The 24,415-nt window shown below is 43.4% G+C and overlaps 1 pseudogene; it reads right to left on the reverse strand.

Moving 5' to 3' along the window:
• Window positions 1-20,641: 20,641 nt before the first annotated feature.
• LOC124796765 lies at window positions 20,642-20,759 on the reverse strand (annotated as a pseudogene).
• Window positions 20,760-24,415: the final 3,656 nt, after the last annotated feature.

Consider the following 24,415-nt stretch of genomic DNA (forward strand, 5'->3'; position numbering starts at 1 on the left):
CCAGTAGCACCAATTATTCTTAGTCCTGATACCCTCATTACGGTAAGCTTGTCTTTACTAGGTAATGCATGAAAGAAGGACTGAGATATCACACTCATCTCACTTCCACTGTCTAAGAGACAACGTACGTTGATAACCAACATATTCACTATTATTATAGAGTGGTTTATTCTAGGTTGTACAGGTGGTTCCTCAAACTCATCCAATAGTTACTTTTGGATTTGTCTCCAACTAAAATGATCGACATCTGTCTTCATTACATTTAGGTCAAAGTGTGTAGGGGTTTCCTGAATTACATTTTCAGCTGCCTTTTCCAGTCGGTCTATTAATTTCAAATCGAAACACCGCACGACTTCATTACATTTAGTTTGCTGAACATGACCCAAATTACTGTAGTCTGAGCGATTCTGCGCCTCCAGACCGATCATAACACTAGTTACAGATAAACCACTTTCACTATTATAGTCGGGTTCCTTCTCAAGTGGCAACTGGTCCCAGCTATTGGGTTCATCGACCCCCAACAGGCTATCCTCTACATTCTCACTTACCTCCTGTCCTAACTCTAATAGTACAGTATCAACATCCTGCACAGGCACTTTAGATAAGAGCACATCATCTTCATCATAAATATAAGCATGAATTTCTTCTGCTTCTTCACCTGACAATTCAGTATTTTGTAGCTCTTCCCTACCGTTACACTGCTGCGCCTTCTCTTTCTCTTCCCACTTAGAAAGCGTCTCTAACACGGTATCTATCAAATACTGTGAGTGATCTAATATTTCTGCTGTATCCTTAGATGCTACCGACCTCTCATCCGCATGTTCAGTTTGAGTATTCTGATCTGTCTTACCAATTACTGTAACTACTGGCTTAGGAAAAATAACCGCCTGGTGAGCGCCAGTGCCCTCATAGACGGAAACTAGTTTTCCTGCCTCTGCCTACTACTATTACCTTTATTTGCATTATAGGTAACTGGCACAGCATTGCTTTCAACACTGTTGTTTACCTGCATAATTTTGTTCGGAACAAAATTACTATCATTTGGATGCCATTGTTGGTTCTGATAATTATTTCTCCAATTCCTACCTCTCTTAGGATGGCGAATACCTACTGTTCTGATGTTTATATTGCCATTCTGCTCGTTCTTAAAATTACTACTAGTGTTATTACAATTTCTGATATTACGTGCTTGCTCCTCATTGGCAGCAACACGATCTACACGTTCCAAATATTCAATGAAACGATCCAGATAGTCTCTAGGGGCAGATATAATTCTAGTTTGCCAATACCATGGCAGTTTGGCTTCAAGACCTAGTATTATCATTTCAGATTTTAGCTTTTCGGCCAAATGTGACAAACGTGAGCTCCATGACCTAGCAAACTCTTTAATAGATTCCTTGCCTACATTGAAGCGTTTTCCACTCCAAAGTTCTCTCAACACTTCATTTTGCTTATTGCTCATTAATGAAAGCTGTTTTAAATTCCGATAATGTTTTACGCTTCAACATAACATCAGCTGACCAACGCATGGCGTCACCTGCTAAATGGCTTCTAATAAATGAGACTTTCTCTCGTTCAGACCAAGTTGGTGGAATCACATCTTCAAAATAGTTCCAGAAATGTAGCGGGTGGATATTTTTATCTGGATCGAACCGCAAGAACTGCCGACACCTGATAAAAGCGGCGTTTGCAGCTGCAACTTGTTGTATACAACCATTTCTAGAACTTACTGAAGCTACTTTACTCTCAATGTTAGCAATGTTAGTACTAATATTTTCTACTCTCATTTCAACATTATATACTCTTTGCACAATATGAGTAGTATCAGTTTTGACTGCGTTTACTTCTGCTTGACGTATGTTTACTTTTACATTAACATCTTTAAACCTATCTGAGCACAGTTCAGATTCCGCCTCAATCTTTTCTGTTAACTTGTGCTCCAGCTTCGCATCTTCCATTTGGAAGTCTTTGCGAACCTCAGCAACTTCGGATTTTACTGTTTTATACATCTCAGATAACTGTTGAGCAACCTTATTCTTAATATCCTCATGGTTGTAATCAATTTTATAATTTAAACTGTCCTGATACTCTTTCAACTTATTGCAGCCAGTCTTGAAGGAAGCTTCTAATTCAGCTTTATTGGATCCTAATTTATTGTCCATTGCCTCAAACCGTTTATTAAAATTGGTTTGTCTGGCCACAATCCTGTTATTTACCTCAATTATATCAGATTTTAACTCATCTGTCATTCTAGAATTCCTGGCTGACATTTTTGCATTACTGGCAGCTATTGCTTGTAATATTACATTTAAATCAATAGCCCCAGTATCTTTGGGTTGCTCACTAGCTGGCGTTTTATCACACTCAAGTGACGAAAAACTAGCTCCAATACCAGAATCATCAAAACTAAATGAAACTTCTGATTGATCAGTCATATCCAACTTATCCTTTTTAAACTCTACCACCTCTGTTGACTGTTTCGTTTTGAACTCATCAGGTAAACTATCATCCAATAAATTAACAATTTCTGATTTCTGCTTTACTACAGGGGTCTCTACTATTGAATCGTTGCCCTTTTTCACACTACTGTCAGGAGACAATACTTCACTTTAACATTACTATTTTCATGCATATTTACACTTGAACCGTTGTCTCGATTTACAGTTCCCTCAACAGACATAGGTTCTGATTTAAGTTTAACCTCAGTTTGTTTCGGCAGTTCCATCGCCAACAGTCTTTTAGTGCAGGGTAGTAAAATTTTTAACAGCTTTTCACTTAACTTAGTTCCTTCTGCATGACGTATGGCGTTGCCGGCGCGGTGTACCAGGATTACTGATGCGACGCAGCCCGTTGAACTGCAGACGGCACATCGATGGCTGCTGTGTGTTTGCGTGGCCCGCAACTGCAGGCGCGGCTCCGGTTGCTGCGATGAAGCGAAACTGGCTTCTCGCGATGCCGGAAGCGTCGCTAGACTCAGTGCCAGCTCCGTCAATCCAGATGGGTTGTTAATCCAATTGCGTCATCCACGTAACAGTATCACTGTTCTATTACTCAGTTGCGTGTCGTATTTCACTCCCGAATCCGAATATTTAAAAATCACTCTCACTTTTACTCAGTTTCTTTCCCGGCCGATGCACCATTAGTGGGGCGGCAGGTGGAATCAATTGAATAGTTGTTATATTGTAGAATGTAATGTAGAAAAGATGCAGTCCCAGCCGATTATTTTATATGGGGGCGGCGGGTGGAATAATACACTCCTAAAAAATGGAAAAAAGAACACATTGACACCGGTGTGTCAGACCCACCATACTTGCTCCGGACACTGCGAGAGGGCTGTACAAGCAATGATCACACGCACGGCACAGCGGACACACCAGGAACCGCGGTGTTGGCCGTCGAATGGCGCTAGCTGCGCAGCATTTGTGCACCGCCGCCGTCAGTGTCAGCCAGTCTGCCATGGCATACGGAGCTCCATCGCAGTCTTTAACACTGGTAGCATGCCGCGACAGCGTGGACGTGAACCGTATGTGCAGTTGACGGACTATGAGCGAGGGTGTATAGTGGGCATGCGGGAGGCCGGGTGGACGTACCGCCGAATTGCTCAACACGTGGAGCGTGAGGTCTCCACAGTACATCGATGTTGTCGCCAGTGGTCGGCGGAAGGTGCACGTGCCCGTCGACCTGGGACCGGACCGCAGCGACGCACGGATGCACGCCAAGACCGTAGGATCCTACGCAGTGCCGTAGGGGACCGCACCGCCACTTCCCAGCAAATTAGGGACACTGTTGCTCCTGGGGTATCGGCGAGGACCATTCGCAACCGTCTCCATGAAGCTGGGCTACGGTCCCGCACACCGTTAGGCCGTCTTCGCTCACGCCCCAACATCGTGCAGCCCGCCTCCAGTGGTGTCGCGACAGGCGTGAATGGAGGGACGAATGGAGACGTGTCGTCTTCAGCGATGAGAGTCGCTTCTGCCTTGGTGCCAATGATGGTCGTGTGCGTGTTTGGCGCCGTGCAGGTGAGCGCCACAATCAGGACTGCATACGACCGAGGCACACAGGGCCAACACCCGGCATCATGGTGTGGGGAGCGATCTCCTACACTGGCCGTACACCACTGGTGATCGTCGAGGGGACACTGAACAGTGCACGGTACATCCAAACCGTCATCGAACCCATCGTTCTACCATTCCTAGACCGGCAAGGGAACTTGCTGTTCCAACAGGACAATGCATGTCCGCATGTATCCCGTGCCACCCAACGTGCTCTAGAAGGTGTAAGTCAACTACCCTGGCCAGCAAGATCTCCGGATCTGTCCCCCATTGAGCATGTTTGGGACTGGATGAAGCGTCGTCTCACACGGTCTGCACGTCCAGCACGAACGCTGGTCCAACTGAGGCGCCAGGTGGAAATGGCATGGCAAGCCGTTCCACAGGACTACATCCAGCATCTCTACGATCGTCTCCATGGCAGAATAGCAGCCTGCATTGCTGCGAAAGGTGGATATACACTGTACTAGTGCCGACATTGTGCATGCTCGGTTGCCTGTGTCTATGTGCCTGTGGTTCTGTCAGTGTGATCATGTGATGTATCTGACCCCAGGAATGTGTCAATAAAGTTTCCCCTTCCTGGGACAATGAATTCACGGTGTTCTTACTTCAATTTCCAGGAGTGTAGTTGTTATAAAATGTTCCTATTATTTATACTATTTATTTAATGCTGTGGTTTGCTGTTCTCAACACTGGCTCTCTAACTACAATATTGGCAACCAGAAAGTGATTAGCAAAACGTGAAACCTGTAATTAGAATTCCTAGTGCCCACTTCATCTGAGAAATACATTTATAGCTACAGCTTATAGCTCTGAGGAATTAGGAGATTGTCTGGGATTCATAATCAAAAAAGATTCTCTCTAAAATGTTCACTATATTCTGAAAGTCACAGACCAAAAAGAATCCACACAATCCAACTACCAGAGCAGTCCAGAGTCTAATGCGCTGATACAACTATAACTGTTCAAACTAAATATTTAAGTGAATGCTCGCCATAATTTGATGATAATGTTAATCAAACGCCACACTAAATAATGGTAGAATGTCTGTCACACGGCGGCACGTGAAAATACGACATACGCAAACTGAAGATAGATCAATAAAGTCATCCCAGAATTAACACTTCACTCGAAAACGATTTCATGGTTACGCGTATCCCGAGTAACTTATTACGGCATCCGAGGCTGTTTATAGCAATGATACCGATGCGACGCGACTCCCGGCACTGGCAGTGCGCTAATCAGCCTCTGGAGAGAACTGGGGCCTTTTTCTCTTGTGCAGCGTTCTTATATATAAAGCTGCGGTGCGGACGGCTAAGGGAACGCCTGATCAAATCCGCTCTCCCGACTAGCCGCTGGGCTAGTAATGCACCACTTAAAGTTATCGAATAAATCATTGCTTCCTTTGCTGGTGGCCTATGAAGCTCTCAATTTAAATGTGCAATCAGCACACAGGTAAGTAATCATAATAAAAGTCTGACATGGCTAAGTAAAATATTTTAGGCGAGAGAATTAATTTAATTACACTACATGCAGTAGACAAGCTCTGAACTTGCCCTTTGGAGATACACTATCGCTATAGTTTTATAGTTATTCAGTTGAAACTTCTCACATCTTTATGATTATAGCAGATCTCCCTTCTACTTAAATTTAAACATCCTAGCCTTATTTATTCGCCTACTTAATCTATCTTGCTTCCTTAATTTCTAAGACAAAAACCAGAAAATCATGAATTTCAACTAAAATTTTAATTTGTGAGATCCAGAATACTGTTTCTACTAAATTATTATGCAAAAGGAATCTAAATATAAATTTTTAAGTTTCTAGCTCTTTTCTGTTGTGCCAATGATTTTTACAGAAAAACGTCCAAATTTCGAAAATGGTTAAAGTTATTGAACTGATATTCAATACATATTGATTTAGTATTACTCCTGACATGCTAGAAACGTTTCAGGTTATTTACTTGATTTTTAAAGTATTGCGCAACATTTATGACGTCAGAGCTAATTACAGCGGACTGGCTGGCACACAGTGGAAAGACTGATGTGAATTTTATACGGCGTGAGTAGGCTGCTTCCCTACATGATACATCATGCGTCTTTTTGTGTGGAACCAATAATATGCTGATGCGTCGCCCACTTTATGATATGTGATGCACCATGTATGCCTGTTGCTGGCATAGTGTCTGTGTGATTGGCTCAGTCAGCTGCAACAGCTCACGAGAGAATGTTCAAGGTTCAGGCTAGTCAAGTGGGACTATATTTGTAGTCAAATTTTTTCCTGACATCTTTACTGCTGATACAGTATGGACCATGTGTTGAGGAATATGGCAGCTTTGTATCTAAAATTGCATTGCACCGTTCCTGGCCACATGTGAATGAAAATGCTTGGGTGTTTCCTCCAAGCTATCCTTATCAAGATGATGGACACAGGAAATTCTGAAAAGATGTTTTCTCAGAGCAGTATTGTATTCTCAAGCCTCTATATCAACAGATTTTGCAATAGCAGCATTTCAGAATGTCTTTATAGTATGTTAAAGTGACGATTTTTTTTCAGTGATGAAATCTAGTAAAATGTATAGTCGTTGTATCATCTTGTCAGTTAACCATCAGTGGAAAATAAGCAGTCATTTGCTTAATGCAGGTAATGTGCGTTTTCATGACATGCAAGAAGCGCTCACTCCAGACAGCTGTTACAACATCCCCAGTTCAGGGGTTGTAATGTGTCAGAACGACCGAGAGGTATGGTTACAAGACTAGAGGAGCGGAAATCTAGTCTCCGTAGTTACACAGGGAGTCATATTTATCTTAGCCAACTTATATAACTTTTGGTTAAGATGGAAAATAAAAACTGTATTAAATTGAAAGCTTACTACCTTCGGTTCCTGTCTGCTCTCTGCTTCCTCACGTCATGTTCCTCGCCTTTTGCACATTAGTTAATAGGGCTGAATACAACCGAATATGGCACAATGGAATAACAATTTACTTTCGTGCAACGGAATAATGTCTCATAAGCAGACAGGTGGAAGTTAGTGTTATAACAGAGCACATACAAAATTCATACATACTGTAGGTAAGGTAATTAGATTGTAGCTGGACACTGAAAAAATAATACAGTACCAGTCCCTTTCTCTTTCTTATTCATTATTTGGGGTGCTGTTAAGATCTCCTGAATGCTCAGGACGAGTTTATATAAGCGTTGAAATTCATTTTATTCGCAACTACACATTTTATTCACTCCATTTTATTTAGAACAATGCCAAGTCATTCACATTAGGACATAAAAAATATTCACAATATACACGAAGTGTCCCTTAATATGTGATGATTTAAATGTAGTGGGAAATTTGTTTCTGATGAAGTGGAGGAGTCTTATTCTCTGTCATTTCATGGACAATACATACGGACAGCATGCTACTCTGTCTACTGTTCACTGTGATATAATAGTGAAAGGGTGGACAGAGTGGGAACTGAGGACTAGCTAGAGGAAAACCTGGAGTTCCACGAAACTCTAAGAAAATTCCGAAAATCAGTGTTATGCGAAATTTTTCCACCTTATAGGTACTCAATCTATTGAAAATTCCGAGCTCGATGCGCTGCATCTTAGCAGTAGTTATAGGATGAAAATCACCCACATATTCCAGTTACCGATACCAACATAGAAAGCTGTTGCAATGAACAAACAGAAGCAACAGAAAGCAAATCAGTCTAAAACTTTTCAAATGTAGGATTGAGTAATTTTCCAGTAGTTGAAGTGAGAGATCTCCGATAATAATCAGCTAGAAGAGAGTCGCCCACTTACGACTTACTACTGTGATGATTAAACAGAATAACTAACAGCAGACACTTCCCAACCATAGTAAGACTAAACTAAAAGAAAATCAAAACGAAATCACCACATTATGATACCATTCACCCAGCACCAGACAAAAGTTTGGAATGTCCAACCCTCTCTCTCTCTCTCTCTCTCTCTCTCTCTCTCTCTCTCTCAAAAAATGGTTCAAATGGCTCTGAGCACTATGGGACTCAACTGCTGAGGTCATTAGTCCCCTAGAACTTAGAACTAGTTAAACCTAACTAACCTAAGGACATCACAAACATCCATGCCCGAGGCAGGATTCGAACCTGCGACCGTAGCGATCTTGCGGTTCCAGACTGCAGCGCCTTTAGCCGCACGGCCACTTCGGCCGGCTCTCTCTCTCTCTCTCACGTTTTCCATCCTTATCAATGCCTGTTCCCTTCTCTGTCGTGTCCGAAACGACGATAGCAAGAGAATGGTTCCTCTGTTGAAAAGGTGTGTGTGTGTGTGTGTGTGTGTGTGTGTGTGTGTGTGTGTAGGAGGAGGAGGAGGAGGAGGAGGAGGAGGGGGGAGGGTGGCAGCCTGCAGAGGAATTCTTTGCGTTTGAACTACTCAACAATCTTCCTCGACTCCTGCCTAACCTTCCCATTCTTGTCACGGTCCGTTCCCTTTCCCGTCTCCATCTAATTTTCTGTTTTAAAACATCAACCATCGATGCAAACACTCATGAAATAGAGGATAAAGAAAAATAGTATCCACCGTGACAAGTTAAATAAAACAAATAGCTTGTTACATCTTTAATCCCGATGTTTAGTGTCGTCTTTTCAGAGCAAATCTAGCATAGCAGATTCGAAATAGGCGCAAGAAATATGACGTAGAAGTGATATTAAAGGCAGTAATATTTCTTTTAAATATCACCCTACATTTTTATTCGTTTATCTAATTCCTTTTCTCAAGAGCTCTTCCCAAAAGTATCATAGTATACCATTCACAACGCGAAATTCGCTGTGGCCCTCCTTGCTTGCACAAGGTACAGGTACAGGGAGTAATGTAATTCCGCCACTTGTTGGAGTTCACAGTAAACAAACAGAAACAGAACCAAAGTGCACGCTGGAAAATGAGTGATTCATCTATAGTTTACTTGAGTACAATGTACGCCAGCTTAGAGAAGCTAGAAATGCTACTTATCTACGAAGAATGTAAATTAGCAGAAGAGCAATGAACTTTCTGTATATTTTGAAAACAAGTTGAATTATCTTTAGTTTCGATATGCAGGGTGTAACAGATATAAGGGCAGAATTTTTTGTTTTTTGTTTTCTATCTGTGTCATCTAACAAACACGTCACGAACTTTACGAGGTGATGTTTTATGCATAGCCGGGGCTGCACGACGAAGTGCACTACGCATGTTAGTATAGACTAATCGTTTTTAATTCAATTTATCCACACTTCAACTCCTGACCTGTTGCTCAGGGAAAATTAGCATTAATGGCTTGTTGCTGCCACATGTACTTGGAGGTAATAACGAACCTAAAAAACATACTACTCCTAATAGCTAGATTTATTAGTTTGAAAACGAGGAAATACTGATGTAATGTTAGTCAGTACACCGTCCTCAGAAAAATCTGGCGTTACACCCTTTAACACCTGTACAACTGCAGGGGCGCGGTCTTTCATTAAGTAGAAATGTCACATAAAACAGAACTACTTCACTTTCACAAAAATCAAATTATAATCGATAAATTAGTAAAGGCCATATGACACTGAGGTTACAAATATTATTGGATAGCGATAGGTACATATAGAGATGGCTATAGCATCACGTACACAAGGTATAAAAGGACAATGTATTGGCGGACCTGTCATTTGTACGCACGTGATTTATGTGGAAAAGCTTTCCGACGTGATGATGGCCGCACGACTTCGAACGCGGAATGACAGCTGGAGCTGGACGCAAGGAACATTCCATTTCGGAAATCGTTAGGGAATTCAATATTCCGAGATCCACAGTGTCAAAAGCGTGCAGAGAATACCAAATTCCTGACATTACCTTTCACCACGGACATCGCAGTGGCCGACGGCCTTCACCTAACGACCGAGAGCAGCGGCGTTTGCGTAGAGCTGTCAGTGCTAACAGACAAGAAACACTATGTGAAGTAACAGCAGAAGTCAGTGTGGGACGTACAACGGACGTACCCGTTAGGACAGTGCTGTGAAATTTGGCTTTAATGGGCTATGACAGTAGACGACCGACGCGAGTGGCTTTGCTAACAGCGCGACATCGTCCTCAGGGCCTCCTGGGCTCGTGACCATATCGGTTGGAATCTAGGCGACTCAAAAACCGTGGCCTAGTCAGATGAGTGCCTGTTTCAGTTGGCAAGAGCTGATGGCAGGGTTAGAATGTGCCGCAGTCCTCGCGGTGCCGTGCACCCAAGATGTCAACAAGGCACTGTGCAAGCTGGTGGTAACTCCATAATAGTGTGGTTTGTGTTTACATGGGATGAACTGGGTCCTCTAGTCCAATTGAACTGATCATTGACGGGAAATGGTTATGTTCGGCTACTTGGAGATTGTTTGCAGGCCTTCTTGGATTTCATATCGCCAAACAACAAAGGAGTTTTATGAAAGATAATACGCTATGTCACCTGGCTGCAATTGTTCGCAAATGGTTTGGAGAACATTCTGGACGATTCGAGCGAATGACTTGACCATTCAGATCACCCGACATGAATCTTACTGAGAGGTCAGTTCGTGCACAAAATCATGCACCGGCAACACTTTCGCAGTTACGGATAGCTATTGAGGCAGCATATCTTAATATTTCTGCAGGGTACCTCCTAAGACTTGAGTCGATGCAACGTCGGGCTGCTGCAGTACGCCGGGAAAATGGAGATTCGATACGTGAATTTTATCACCTCAGTGTTTTCCGTCATTTATAGCTCACACATCACCTCCGCAGAGCCTACAAATTGCCTGCATAATCTCCACAATTTGAACTTAAACTTGACCTATAGACGCCTTTTTGCTATTATATCTTGTGTCCTTGAAATCCTGATTTTCATTCAGTTCATCTCCATAAATGTCATTTCAATACATACACTCTCTCTCTATTCAATGCCCTTCAATCGTCTGTGCCTCTGAATTTAAACAGATACAAATATCTTTGGACATACCACCACACAACAGAAAATAAACATGCGCAATACTTACATACACGCAAATTTGCATAGTTCACGTAATATGGATAATACAGGGTGTCCGACAAAGTGGTTTACACTGTTTGAACGTCAATAACACAACCAAAACTACGAATGTTTGTCACAATGATGGTCACGGCGTTACTGATGATGTTCTACTGTTGCAGATGTTCAAAATGTCCTCCATCAGCAGCAGCGTCAGGAACGCTGCGGAACAATCTAATACACACGTGTTGTGGTTGCCGTTGGAATGGATTCACAGGCAGTGATAGTCGCCTCTCTCATGTCAGCCACCGTACGTACCTCTGCGCCGTAGACCGTGTTCTTCAGAGTTCCACACAGAAAGAAGTCTAACGGCGTTAGATCGGCAGACCTGAGTGGAAACGGAACAGTTCCTCGTCGGCCTACCCACCTCTCAACAAATGTTTCGTCTAGGAGATGCCGCACTCATGATGGTAATGTGACGATACACCGTGTTGTTGGTCATCTCGGTATAGCTGGTGAACAATTGGTACAATTCGTCCCTGCAAAACTGTAAGACAGTTTACACCCACCACTGTTCCTTCAAAAATGAGTTGCCCTGCAACACCTCTGACAGACATAGAACACCACACCGTAACCAAGGAAATTATCTGCTCGTTTTCCCGTAACACAGGGATTTTCTCTTGCCCAGTACACACTGTTAGCGATTGATGATTCCATTAAGTTTAAACGTCACCTACGCGGATCATCATCATTTAGCCGTGAAGCAGCCTGGGAATGTAGGTTTTCCACTCTGCTCTCTTCAAAATGCGGTGAACACCTGATTTACGTACATATGAGTCTCGCACAGCTTGCCGTGTGGACTTCTTTAGGGATGATGTGGAAGCTTGTAGCCGCGCGGAGTGGCCGCGCGGTTTGAGGCGCCATCTCACGGACTGTGCGGCCCCTCCCGCCGGAGGTTCGAGTCCTCCCTCAAGCATGGGTGGTTGTCTTGTTCTTAGCATGAGTTAGTTGAAGTAGTGTGTAAGTCTAGGGACCGATGACCTCAGCAGTTTGGTCCCCTAGGAATTCACCCACATTTGAAAGCTTGTACTGCTACGTACACCCATCTTTCGCCGGCTACTGATATATTCCTGCCACACGGCCCTTTCTTCAGAGCACGCACGCTTCTTTCCCTCTGGAATCTGTTGCGTAATTTCATTATTATTACACATATCGGCCGCGTAGTACGAAATTCTGCCCACCATTGTCTCTGCAAATCTTTCATGTTTTCACATTAAGAAACCCACTTTGAAACCCACTTTCTTTGCTCCAAGGGTAAGTTTCCAACCATCTTGTTATTTACGTATAGTTACTGGTAACTGAAAATCAGCAGAAGAAAAATAAATGAATGGCTACACAAGCAAGTGACGAGAGCACCACACAATCACAACTGGGTCAGGTTATCATTAATCATTAATACCCCTTTGTGGAACATCTTTATTAATTGCAGGAAAGGGAAGAAAAAATAAACCACCAGGAAAGTTCCGTCACATACTGTCCTAACATCTGTGCCACATAGATCACAGCAAGTGCTGGAGCTCTTGCTGTGGAGAGTAAATTTGATGCAGGTAAAGTCATTAAAGTATTTCGATTACGGCTGAAGAAAAATCAAGGGCTTGGCGTTTCACTATGAAAACCCACGAGTCGGTTGTTAGCTTTTTTTCGAAGTCTTATGTGTAAGCTACTGAATGCTTTAGGACCGGAGACAAAAGTAGTGTTAATCGTTCCGCCTCAGTTACACGACTCGCAGACATCTGAACACGTTCGCACTATTCCATGAATTACACTCGACGGAGGCAGCAGGGGTACACTAATTCCGCCCCTGGGGGTACAGGGTGGCGGCAGGAAGGGCATTCGGCCACCCCTTTCCACTAACCTTGCCAAATCCGTTCCTAACAATTCCGACCCTGCGTCAACGCGTGACATGGCACCAGTGAAAGAAAGACAGAAAGAACACAAGTAGTGTTAATGAGAAGGGCTACTGGCCTAAGTTGGGCGCTGTTGCTATTACGCTCTAAATACAAGTCATGAAATCATTAGCAACTTCAAATGCTTTAAATCTGTTCACTTAGTGTGTTCATCTCATGTTTGTTCAGATCGTTGTTTCATAATTGCATTCACGGAAAGAAGTGGACAGATTCCCAAGTAATGGCCGGTTGCATTCCATTCTCGACAGCTTTATGCTATTGGCAAGGTCTGTAGATGGATGGGCTGACTATTCTCCCGTAGACAATTGAAGTGCAATTTTAAAAATCTCTCTCTCTCTCTCTCTCTCTCTCTCTCTCTCACACACACACACACACACACATAGACACACACACGCACATACACAGAGATTGTACATGGTAACAAGGGGGTAAGCATTATTCAGGTTAAGAGGTGTGGGTGTGGGTGTATGTATGCGTATGTATGTGATAGAGATAAAGTGCATGGGAACAACAGAGGGAGAAAATGTGTAGGGGGGGGGGGGGGGTACTGAGAGGGAAGCATAGATTAGCGGTGGTGCTGTGAAAGCACCCTAGCAGTCGAGTGGGAGGTTTTTCGCTTTGCAGTGGGACGCATTATTCAGACTCGCTATTCATCGCCCACACGTGGTTCAGAATGATGCCCCAGCGCCACTGTCGGCCTCGCGTTTGACCTCAGCCAGTTGGAAACACTTTCCCTCGTTTCTCATCTGATAAATATACGCTTCAGCAGGTCTTCAGTCACTCCCTTTAACTCGTCTCTTTTTCATTTTTTTGCGCACTGTCGCGACTGGAGCGAGCAGAAATTTGATAATGCGCAGTTTTGACAGTGGGCGCCTACTAAAGAAGATTTGTGGCGGACACACAAATCCCCTTGGTGCGCCCGTGACAAATGGGGGATCAAACAAAGCTGCAGTGCGCACCCGGCAAACAAACAGGTTTAGCGGCATATCCGAAGAACAACCGTTATTAATGTACGCTGCAATTGTCCAGCACATGTATGCATCGGATTCGAAGATAGGAATTCTGAAACCTTTTGTATATTTTGATCATCATAAGAATAAACACGATGAAAACAAATACAGAGGCGATAATTCGCCAGCAGCCGTAGCACAAGTACGCCGGTGTTGTTATGCTCTTGGAAATAGATCCTCCTTATGTATTAGATATCTTATTAATATGTTACAGTAAATGAAACTTGAAGATATTCTAATGAGATAACAGCCAGCAACGCTGTTCTTAACCGTATTTTCTGTAGTTTTCATTTCAAGAATCACGTACACTCTCAATCCGGTACTGTTGTGCTCTCATTGTTGCGCTGTTAATACGTAGTGTGAAGATTGCTGACGCTTCTTGTTGCTCCGTTACACACGAGCTTGGAACACCGCTAAAAAGTGGCGGTAAACAAAGATGTTCTTAATGTTTTTAGCAGATTTACAAAAAAGAATTAGCTTTAAAGTTTTCTGAATGAATGTGTTCACATAAGTTAAGGGGGCCTTGAAAACCGGATGTACAGCTGAATCGGTAGCGTTGTAGAATGATAATTCGGTATAATTCACGGATCGATGCTACAAATCTCGCTTTACTTTTCCTTTTTTGCGTTCGGTTAGGAACACCTAAATCTTTTAAATGTAAAAATTCATGAAACATACGCTAATTGAAACATATCTAACTGTCATTTTAATGAAAAATACGCATCTAATTGTTTCTAACAACGTACTGCACGCAAAATGAGCGCACCACTGCAATATGAAACCAACAGAACTCAGTTGATCTGGAGCCAAGTTAAGGGATCTGTTATGAGAAATAACAACGCATTTACTGGAACTAATGCAAGAAGCTTTTGCCACACGTTATAGCCCAACGCTGGCGTGATACAGAACGGCAAGTCATAAAAGAAGAGGAGAAAATGTGGAGCTTAGATGACTCCGTGGAGTCTATTATTTATTTAATAAAATTGCAGCCAAACAGCCATATACAGTTACTTTGCTTAACATTTTACATTTACATTTACATTTTACATTTTTGCATGTTCATTTATCGATTTCACTCTTTTACTGCACAGTTCTATGTGATATCGTTCACAGGTTCAAATGGCTCTGAGCACTATGGGACTTAACTTCTGAGGTCATCAGGCCCAACTTCTGAGGTCATCAGGCCCCTAGAACTTAGAACTACTTAAATATCACACACATCCATGCCCGAGGCAGGATTCGAATCTGCGACCGTAGCGGTCGCACCATTCCACACTGTAGCGCCTAGAACCGCTCGGCCACCTAGGCCGGCTCGTTCACAAGCTTCGTTACACAGTTCACATACACATGTTGTGGTTGGCTCGTGATAAGTTTTGTTTTCGCAGATTAGATGATGAAAGCCGTGAATAGAAAGTCTAGTTACGACATGTCGCTGTTCGAAGTTTAGTGCTGTCCATGAGCCTTTCGTCATTGCTTCGGTGCCCTAGAACCCCGGCCATATTTTTTCTCGTTTGTCCTCCACGATTTTCGGTTGCTTTCTCGAAGCCCTGGTGTGTGGCATGATATATCGAAGTTTCATGTCTTCAAATAGGAATGTCTCTCTCGCTAGCAGGTACACTAGTCTATATCTTGTCTTTGAGAGACCTAGCACTTTTTTTAGATAAGTCGATTTTACCTTTCCTAAAGTTTCTAGATTTTTTTCTGTCAGGTGGTCCCATATAACCTCCATCCCATAGGCCAGGATCGGCAAGATTTTTGTGTTGAATAATTTCATGGCCGTTTCTAGACTGAGTAGGCGGATGTTTTTCATGTCCTGTATTGCTATTATTGCTTGGGCTGCACGTTTTGTTGTATATTTTATGAAGCATTTGGCTGTTGGTTGCAATGTCACCCATAGGTATTTAAAGTCTTATGAGATTTTTATTTTTTGTCCTCTGTTGCTGATTTCCGCATTCTTGGATGTTTTGCCTCCTTTTCTGAAAATTACCATTTCTATCTTTGTTATGTTTAGTTTGTGTTCACTGCACCATTTGTCCATTTTCTCAATGATTCTCTGCAGCTTCTGCATACCTGATGAACCTACGGCTATGTCGTCAGTGTATGAATATACATATACAGCTTCTCCATTTTCTCCAATTTGGAGTACTTCTTCAGTGGCAAGAATGTACAGCAAAGGGCTCATTGGGTCACCCTGTCAGACTCCGTTCGATTGCTGAACGGGGTTCGAAAAAGAGAGGTTGTCTGATATTGTGATTAAGTTGTATTCAAGGATTGACTTGATTATTCTTGCCCATACGCTATCTTCTCCCATTGTGTTTTCCAGTTTGCGGACTATGAGATCTCTTTCCAGTAGGTCAAAGGCTTTGGTAAACTCTATGAACACTGTGTAGAACACTTGTTTCTTTTCTAGCGCTTTTGCATCTTTTACATGTTCATTACATATATTATCGGGTCCTGCTGCTTTCTTGTTCTTCAGTGCTTTTATTACTTCATTTACATTTAGAGGTTCCCATATATTGTCTTTTTCCTTAGTTTGATGTTGTTTCTCCTTCTTTGGGGGTGTTTTGATTCCTCATTTGTTCAGTATCTTACTGAAGTGGTCTTCCCATTCCTTCATGTCTATATTTGGTGTATGAGCCAGTTTTCTTGGTCTTGCTGCTATGTATGGGTCTTTCTCCGCTTCATCAGCTTCTCTTTTTGCCTCTCTTTCTATGTCTTCTTTCTTCTTCTGTTCTATTAGTTTTTTGTAGATTCTCCTCTCTTCTGCATACAGTTTGTATGTTTCCTCGTCGTGCTGGTTTCTTAATCTGTGGAGCGTTCTTAGAACAGTGTTCCTTTTGCTGTAGCATTCAGCATCGAACCATCTTTTTGTCGTCCTTCTTTTTGGGTTTTTTTGTGTCACTGATTTTTTAGGTCTTCTATTTGGTCTGTTGCTTTTTCAAGGTCTCCTTCATCTATTAAAGTTTCTATTCGTGTTAATTGTTCTTGCTGGTTTGTTAATTTTTCTATATAAATTTTTCTTTGTGTGATTTGTTGGGTCTCTCTTGCTGGCGGTAACGTGACGATATTTATTTTTATCTTCATTGGAATGTGGTTTCTTATAGGAGTAATGGAGTCATGCCATATTAGTTGAATATTTCCTTCTATTTCTCCTCTTGTTAATGCGATATCAATGGTGATTTTCCCATTGTGGCATATGTATGTAGGTATCTGTCTATCGTTAACTAGGGTGAAACCATTTTCTTCTAGGGTTTCAATGGCTAGTTTTGTTTTATAGTTTTCTGTGTCTATTCTGCAGTTGAGACCGCCTGCAATAATGGTGTGTTTGCTGTCGCATTGTTCGATGAGTGAGACTATTTCGTCAATTATTTCTACTGCATTTGTGTGCGGTTTAAAATAGGCTGCAATTATATTCATGTTTGCTGCTTCTACTAGCATACTATTTTCTTGTTTTATGAATTTTTGGTGGGCGTCATCCAGGGTTTCAGTAGGGTAGATATTTCTCCAATGGGTCGTCCTATTTGTCCCTTCTTTGCCATTAGGTGATAATTGTAGAAATCTTTATGTTGCCAGTTTTCTATCAGGAAAGTTTCTGCTGGAATTGCAAGATCCGAGTTTTGCAGAATATCTATTGGTGTGAGGTTAAGAGCACTTTTTACTCCCTCTGTATTCCACAAGACTGCCTTTATTTCCTGCTCTTCTGGTTTTCTTCTTAGTTTAGTTGAGCTCTGCTCCCTCTTTCATTGATCGTCTATTATTGACCGACTCTTGATCAGTGTAGCATATGACAGTTCCAGATCTGAAATGTATTTCTCGGATTTGGATATTGAAGGAGTTCAGATATTACTGGACGACTGACTATAAATAATACGTTCAGTGGCTTCAGTATCTAACTATAAGGTGAAATCTCAGCAATCCGCTTTTACGCCAAACATATCGCGCGCTGAGAAATTACCCTATGTTTTTAATTACAATATTGTGTTAGCTAAGAACGAGAGCACGCTATGCTTTCCGTCTGGTATGCTAAGAAGCGTACGGTACTGGTGTTTTGCCGAATATTATTTAACTCTCTCGAAAAGTAAGTGAGATTCGAAGCTATTTTGTTTCTCTGCTTGTCGATTTTTACGTCGTAAGCGCAATTACTCCCATCACTGCAGTTTAGTTGGACCAGCTGGCTGGTCTGTGCCGTTCGAGTTAAATGCGCCGGTGAAGCTGTTGCCTTGTGTTACACCCAACTTGATGTGCGCCCAACGCACAGCACATAACTTAACCTTACTATCGTACTTCACTGTCGTGGAGACAGCTTGGGTTCCACTCCACGTAAAATGAAATCCAATGAGACTGCAGCAAACGCGGAAGAATGCACAATGTAATTGTTACATCATGTGTTACGACAAACGATTATAATGTGCCAAGTCTTATCCATTTGACATCTTGTGCATGAGGTTCAGCATAAAATGAACACGTTTTACTACAAAAAGTGTTTCAGGCCTGAAGATGACAGCAAAGACTGTTGAAAATTGTTGTCTTGAATAAAATATATTTTATGCGGCCGTGGCTTTTGAATGCATTTTAAGAATTAAAATGGGTCGCTCTTAAGACTCTCATAATGAGAAAACTCAAACAACAACTGTACATTAAAGGCAAGGTCGCCATTTCTTCTTTGTCAATATCTTAGAATAGAACTACCGCGAATACAAAGTCATGACTGAGACTTAAGGTTATTTCAGATGCATTCACTCGTAAATAAAACATTATGTTGCCCCTTGCCTTATAATAACAATTCTCTTTGCCTCGAACACAATGTTAGATGTAAACTTAATGTAGAACAGATTTACGCTGGAAAAAAAAAATAGTTCCAATACTGGCCACCAGATGCAAATCTGTGAATGCAAGAAAGGCGTAAGAAAACGTTGCCATGTGTAATGGGTCAGGAAAGGGACGTGGGAAGAAAGGGTCAAAGAAGTGAGAAATACAAAATGTTGATTTTATTACTAACCTGTGCTTACAAAATTTCTTTAACATGAACATCGGGATCAACAGCTGCTCGCAGCACTTCAGGTGGAATCTGAGCAACGTGTTCCTGTGTACTGGCCTTCAGATCAGGCAGAGACCGAGCGTATCCCTGGTAAAAGCGTTTCTTAGATATCTCCAGAGCCAAAAATGTCACATGGATTCAGATCAGATGATTTTGAGGGCTATCCATCTGGAAAACCTCTTAGAAGGTTGCATTAAGTAGATCTTTCACTAGGCGAGCGACATGAGAAGTTGCACCATCTTGTACGAAAACACTGGTTTCCACACAGTGGCACTCTTCCAAGGTCTGAATCACGCGCTGTACGAGGAGGACTCTACAAAGTGCAGACATCACGGTACACCTGGCAGGACTCTGGGTGTATTCTCTCCAAAGAAGAACGGACTAGAAGAAAGGTATTTATGAATCCACACCACACAGTCACATAATGCGAGTGTAATGACTCATAGTGCGTAACACGCGGTTTAACAGTACCCTTTATTCGGCAGTTCCTTGTACACTAGAGTGTGAAATGTGCCTCGTCACTCCATGAAATACTGCTCGGCCACATGTCCCCAACTTCGGTCCGAAGAGCATATTTAGAACGTTGCTGCGGATCATGAGGTTTCATTTACTAAATCTTCAGTATCTTGTACGGGTAGTAGAGTGTTGACAATTCTCGTGGCATTGCACGAGCACTAGCCAGGACATGCACTTCATGGTCAATTGCAGCAACAGTAACCTCGTCAATAACTTCCACTGGGATGGGACGCCTTCTCCTTACAGGTGACACGCCAAGCTTTTGGGACTTAATTATCATCTTCTTTAAATCATTTAATTACATCGAGCATCTCCTCATACCTTTCAGTCGGTGATACTCCATCAATGCAGCACTGTAATTGCTGTCGTTCACACAAAAAAGTTTTACTAACGGGTACAAGGTCTCTCTTCTCTACAGCCATACTGTTCACTCACGTGGTGGCTTGTGAAACGACAGCATGGATGTCATACCATGACACAAACAGTTTACAGCGCCAGATTTGCGACAGGTGGCCAAAACTGAAACTAATTTTTTTCCGGCGTAAATTGATTCCGCAGTAACCATGTCCAGCAAGTTTCGGTGCTATACGATAATTATAGCCCACACTGGACCTCTGTGAATAATTGTATTTAAATTGTAATCACCCAGTAGATGAGATGAGAATTTTATATTAGTGGCAGAAATTAGGACCCTGAACAACATAGGCTCCTCTCACGCACACAGTAATCGAAATGCCGCGTTGTTCTGTACCATGCAGCAAGACAGTAAATTGGTGAAACCAGAACGCCACTTTGCTGGGTGCCAGGCGGTCACTACTGCAGCCCCTAACTGCAGAATTACTTTGGTCGGGTGCCTGTATATCACTTGGCTGGTAGCTTGAGTCCACCTGACGCTCGGCACTCCGTCTTCAGACCACAAGTGGTCCATCGGGACCATAAGATCGCCGTGTCATCCTCAGTTGAGGATGCAGATTGGAGCGGCATGTGATCAGCACACCGCTCTCCCGGTTGTTATGATGGTTTTCTGTGACCGGAGCCGCTACTATTCGGTCGAGTAGCTCCTCAGTTGGCACCCCGAAAAATGGCAACAGCGCATGGCGACCTAGATGGTCACCCATCAAAGTGCCGGCCACGCCCGACTGTGCTTAACTTCGGTGATCTCACGGGAACCGGTGTATCCACTGCGGCAAGGCCGTTGCCCATCTGACGCTGAGCTGGCAACAAATTGTAGAAGACTGATGGAAAGCTGTTAATAGGGGGGTACCGCCATTGCCGCCGTCCACAGACGAAAGCATCGGTGTCAACCGGAGGTGTACACATTCCACTTTCAACCGGCCTGTGCTTGCCTATTCGCCAGACAGGCAAGCTGCCGCACTTTATATGCAGAACTAGAAGGCTGCTTTACTACTATCAAAGCCAAGCATGTGCCCAAACCAAGCAGGATGAAGGATTCCTGCTTGCCTGTCCGTCTTCCCACCTGTGTTACGCTACGCGGCAGTTATTTCCGAGTGGTTTTATTGTAGCATTATGAGTACGGTTCTCAAGTTGATGAAAAGTCTTTTTTTTTTGCCCGAGTGTCACAAAACGAGGCTCAAGGAAATATGTATTCATTTTCGGTCACTGTAGGCCAGAAAATCAAAGATTTTATTTTTGGCGTATTTCGGAATTATTCATTTATTTCGATATGAACTTTGTTCTCTGCAACTGCACCCTCTTTCGAGTAATACTGTCTGTTCTCAGTTCGAACCATCATCAGGTTAGTTGCAAATACATCTTTTCTGTTAGTAAGCAGAACCAGCTCTGAAAATCGAGATACTTTGCACTTAAAAACCTGAAGATGTCTATTACACTGCAACGTTAAGTAAAGTAAAGTTTTGGAAATCTTAGTGTGTTTCAGCTAAATATTACCACAGTTATACAAATTTCAATTACTTTTTCCAGAATGTAGATTCGCTGAATTCATTCTAAGTGGCCAAAACAGTTCATTCTAAATTCCACAAATGAATTTTAATAAATACAAAGTATGTTTTTTTTTAATATTACGTTAATCTAAAGAGTATATGTCTGAAAGAAGAAGTTTCTTTGATACTAAGATTTCTGCGCTCTACATTGCATACCATCAGAATATGGATTTTAATATGCACTGAGCCACGGTCTTTTTCCTATGCCTGTTATAGTGATCGATTTCTCCTCCGTCTCGTTTAAGTTTGGTTTACTGATTCTGCTGCTCGCAGCCTCACTAAAAATGAGGTGCAGTGTCACTACTTACGCAAACACATATCTAACTATACATATGTGGTGTCTGCTTTTTCTGACACATGTGGTCCGAAAGAACGAATACCATTCTTTTGTATTCCATCCTTCTGATTGAAGGTTTGAGGGACCTCGGCAGTTATGTTATAAAATGGAATCCCTGCAGCGGTCCTTTCAAAGTTATTTATTATAAAGCTACTAGTTTGAGTGATTCATTTCACCATCTTCAGGCCTTAACTCGCGCTGCTAGAGTTAAGTCCACTCGTATACACGATCCCATCGGTGTCGTGGGGTTTCCTACCGTGGGGTTTTCTACGAGCAGTGGCACACTCAACCTGTCAGAGGCCCGGGCCGGCAAAACAAATTGAGGCTCCCCTTGCTGCCCCCTCCCACCCTCCTCGCCGCACAGGAGTTCTCCAGGAGTTTCATACGCAAACGGAAGGAAGTCCCACATCGTTTAGAATCTTCATTTTGTGTCGTGATAATTTACAAGGTATAACGTTATTTTACGTAACACTGAAAGCGATTGCTCTCGCAATCTCGTGGCTATTACTTAAAAACTATGTTGCCCATTATACGACGGAAATCATTACATGATTTCTGTTGTTCGAATCTACACTCCTGGAAATTGAAATAAGAACACCGTGAACTCATTGTCCCAGGAAGGGGAAACTTTATTGACACATTCCTGGGGTCAGATACATCACATGATCACACTGACAGAACCACAGGCACATAGACACAGGCAACAGAGCATGCACAATGTCGGCACTAGTACAGTGTATATCCACCTTTCGCAGCAATGCAGGCTGCTATTCTCCCATGGAGACGATCGTAGAGATGCTGGATGTAGTCCTGTGGAACGGCTTGCCACGCCATTTCCACCTGGCGCCTCAGTTGGAACAGCGTTCGTGCTGGACGTGCAGACCGCGTGAGACGACGCTTCATCCAGTCCCAAACATGCTCAATGGGGGACAGATCCGGAGATCTTGCTGGCCAGGGTAGTTGACTTACACCTTCTAGAGCACGTTGGGTGGCACGGGATACATGCGGACGTGCATTGTCCTGTTGGAACAGCAAGTTCCCTTGCCGGTCTAGGAATGGTAGAACGATGGGTTCGACGACGGTTTGGATGTACCGTGCACTATTCAGTGTCCCCTCGACGATCACCAGTGGTGTACGGCCAGTGTAGGAGATCGCTCCCCACACCATGATGCCGGGTGTTGGCCCTGTGTGCCTCGGTCGTATGCAGTCCTGATTGTGGCGCTCACCTGCACGGCGCCAAACACGCATACGACCATCATTGGCACCAAGGCAGAAGCGACTCTCATCGCTGAAGACGACACATCTCCATTCGTCCCTCCATTCACGCCTGTCGCGACACCACTGGGGCGGGCTGCACGATGTTGGGGCGTGAGCGGAAGACGGCCTAACGGTGTGCGGGACCGTAGCCCAGCTTCATGGAGACGGTTGCGAATGGTCCTCGCCGATAACCCAGGAGCAACAGTGTCCCTAATTTGCTGGGAAGTGGCGGTGCAGTCCCCTACGGCACTGCGTAGGATCCTACGGTCTTGGCGTGCATCCGTGCGTCGCTGCGGTCCGGTCCTAGGTCTACGGGCACGTGCACCTTCCGCCGACCACTGGCGACAACATCGATGTACTGTGGAGACCTCACGCCCCACGTGTTGAGCAATTCGGCGGTACGTCCACACGGCCTCCCGCATGCCCACTATACGCCCTCGCTCAAAGTCCGTCAACTGCACATACGGTTCACGTCCACGCTGTCGCGGCATGCTACCAGTGTTAAAGACTGCGATGGAGCTCCGTATGCCACGGCAAACTGGCTGACACTGACGGCGGCGGTGCACAAATGCTGCGCAGCTAGCGCCATTCGACGGCCAACACCGCGGTTCCTGGTGTGTCCGCTGTGCCGTGCGTGTGATCATTGCTTGTACAGCCCTCTCGCAGTGTCTGGAGCAGGTATGGTGGGTCTGACACACCGGTGTCAATGTGTTCTTTTTTTCCATTTCCAGAAGTGTATTATTTATGTTTCGCAACTAAGTCGCCATAGAGCGAGTGGGGTGTATGAACATGAATCCCTATTTCCCAAACCAAGAGGAAGGTCACTGTCTACATAAAACTTCGTTCAGTGCATGATGGAGGGTACTTTACTTACGGATTTCAACAAAAGCCATAGAGTTGCTCCGATCTTGATGAAATGTTGTTCATTTGATCTTCAAAACAAGGGGAACCTCACCGTCTACGTGAAATTTCATACGGTGTATGGCGGAGGGTACCTTTGAACAGAATTACACACCGTTTGAGTGATCAGCTTGGGAGTTGGCTCATGTATGTAAGTTTTCGTGGTGGGGCGTTTATACAAGCCAACGTATGCTGGATGGCGGAAGGTTGGCCTACCTTTAAATAAATTCAACATCGTTTCGTCAATCAGCATGAAAGTTGGCAGATATACGTATTTTTTCATAGACAGGGAAAGAGGAGATGGCTTGACGGAGGCGGAGGAGGAGATATACGGAGAGAGGAGAACGTGATGGGGGCGGGAGGGGGGAGGAGATGCATCCAAAGAAGTGAGAAAAGCAGAT

The sequence above is a fragment of the Schistocerca piceifrons genome, chromosome 4, assembly GCF_021461385.2.
Source record: "Schistocerca piceifrons isolate TAMUIC-IGC-003096 chromosome 4, iqSchPice1.1, whole genome shotgun sequence".
Taxonomy (NCBI): Eukaryota; Metazoa; Arthropoda; class Insecta; order Orthoptera; family Acrididae; genus Schistocerca; species Schistocerca piceifrons.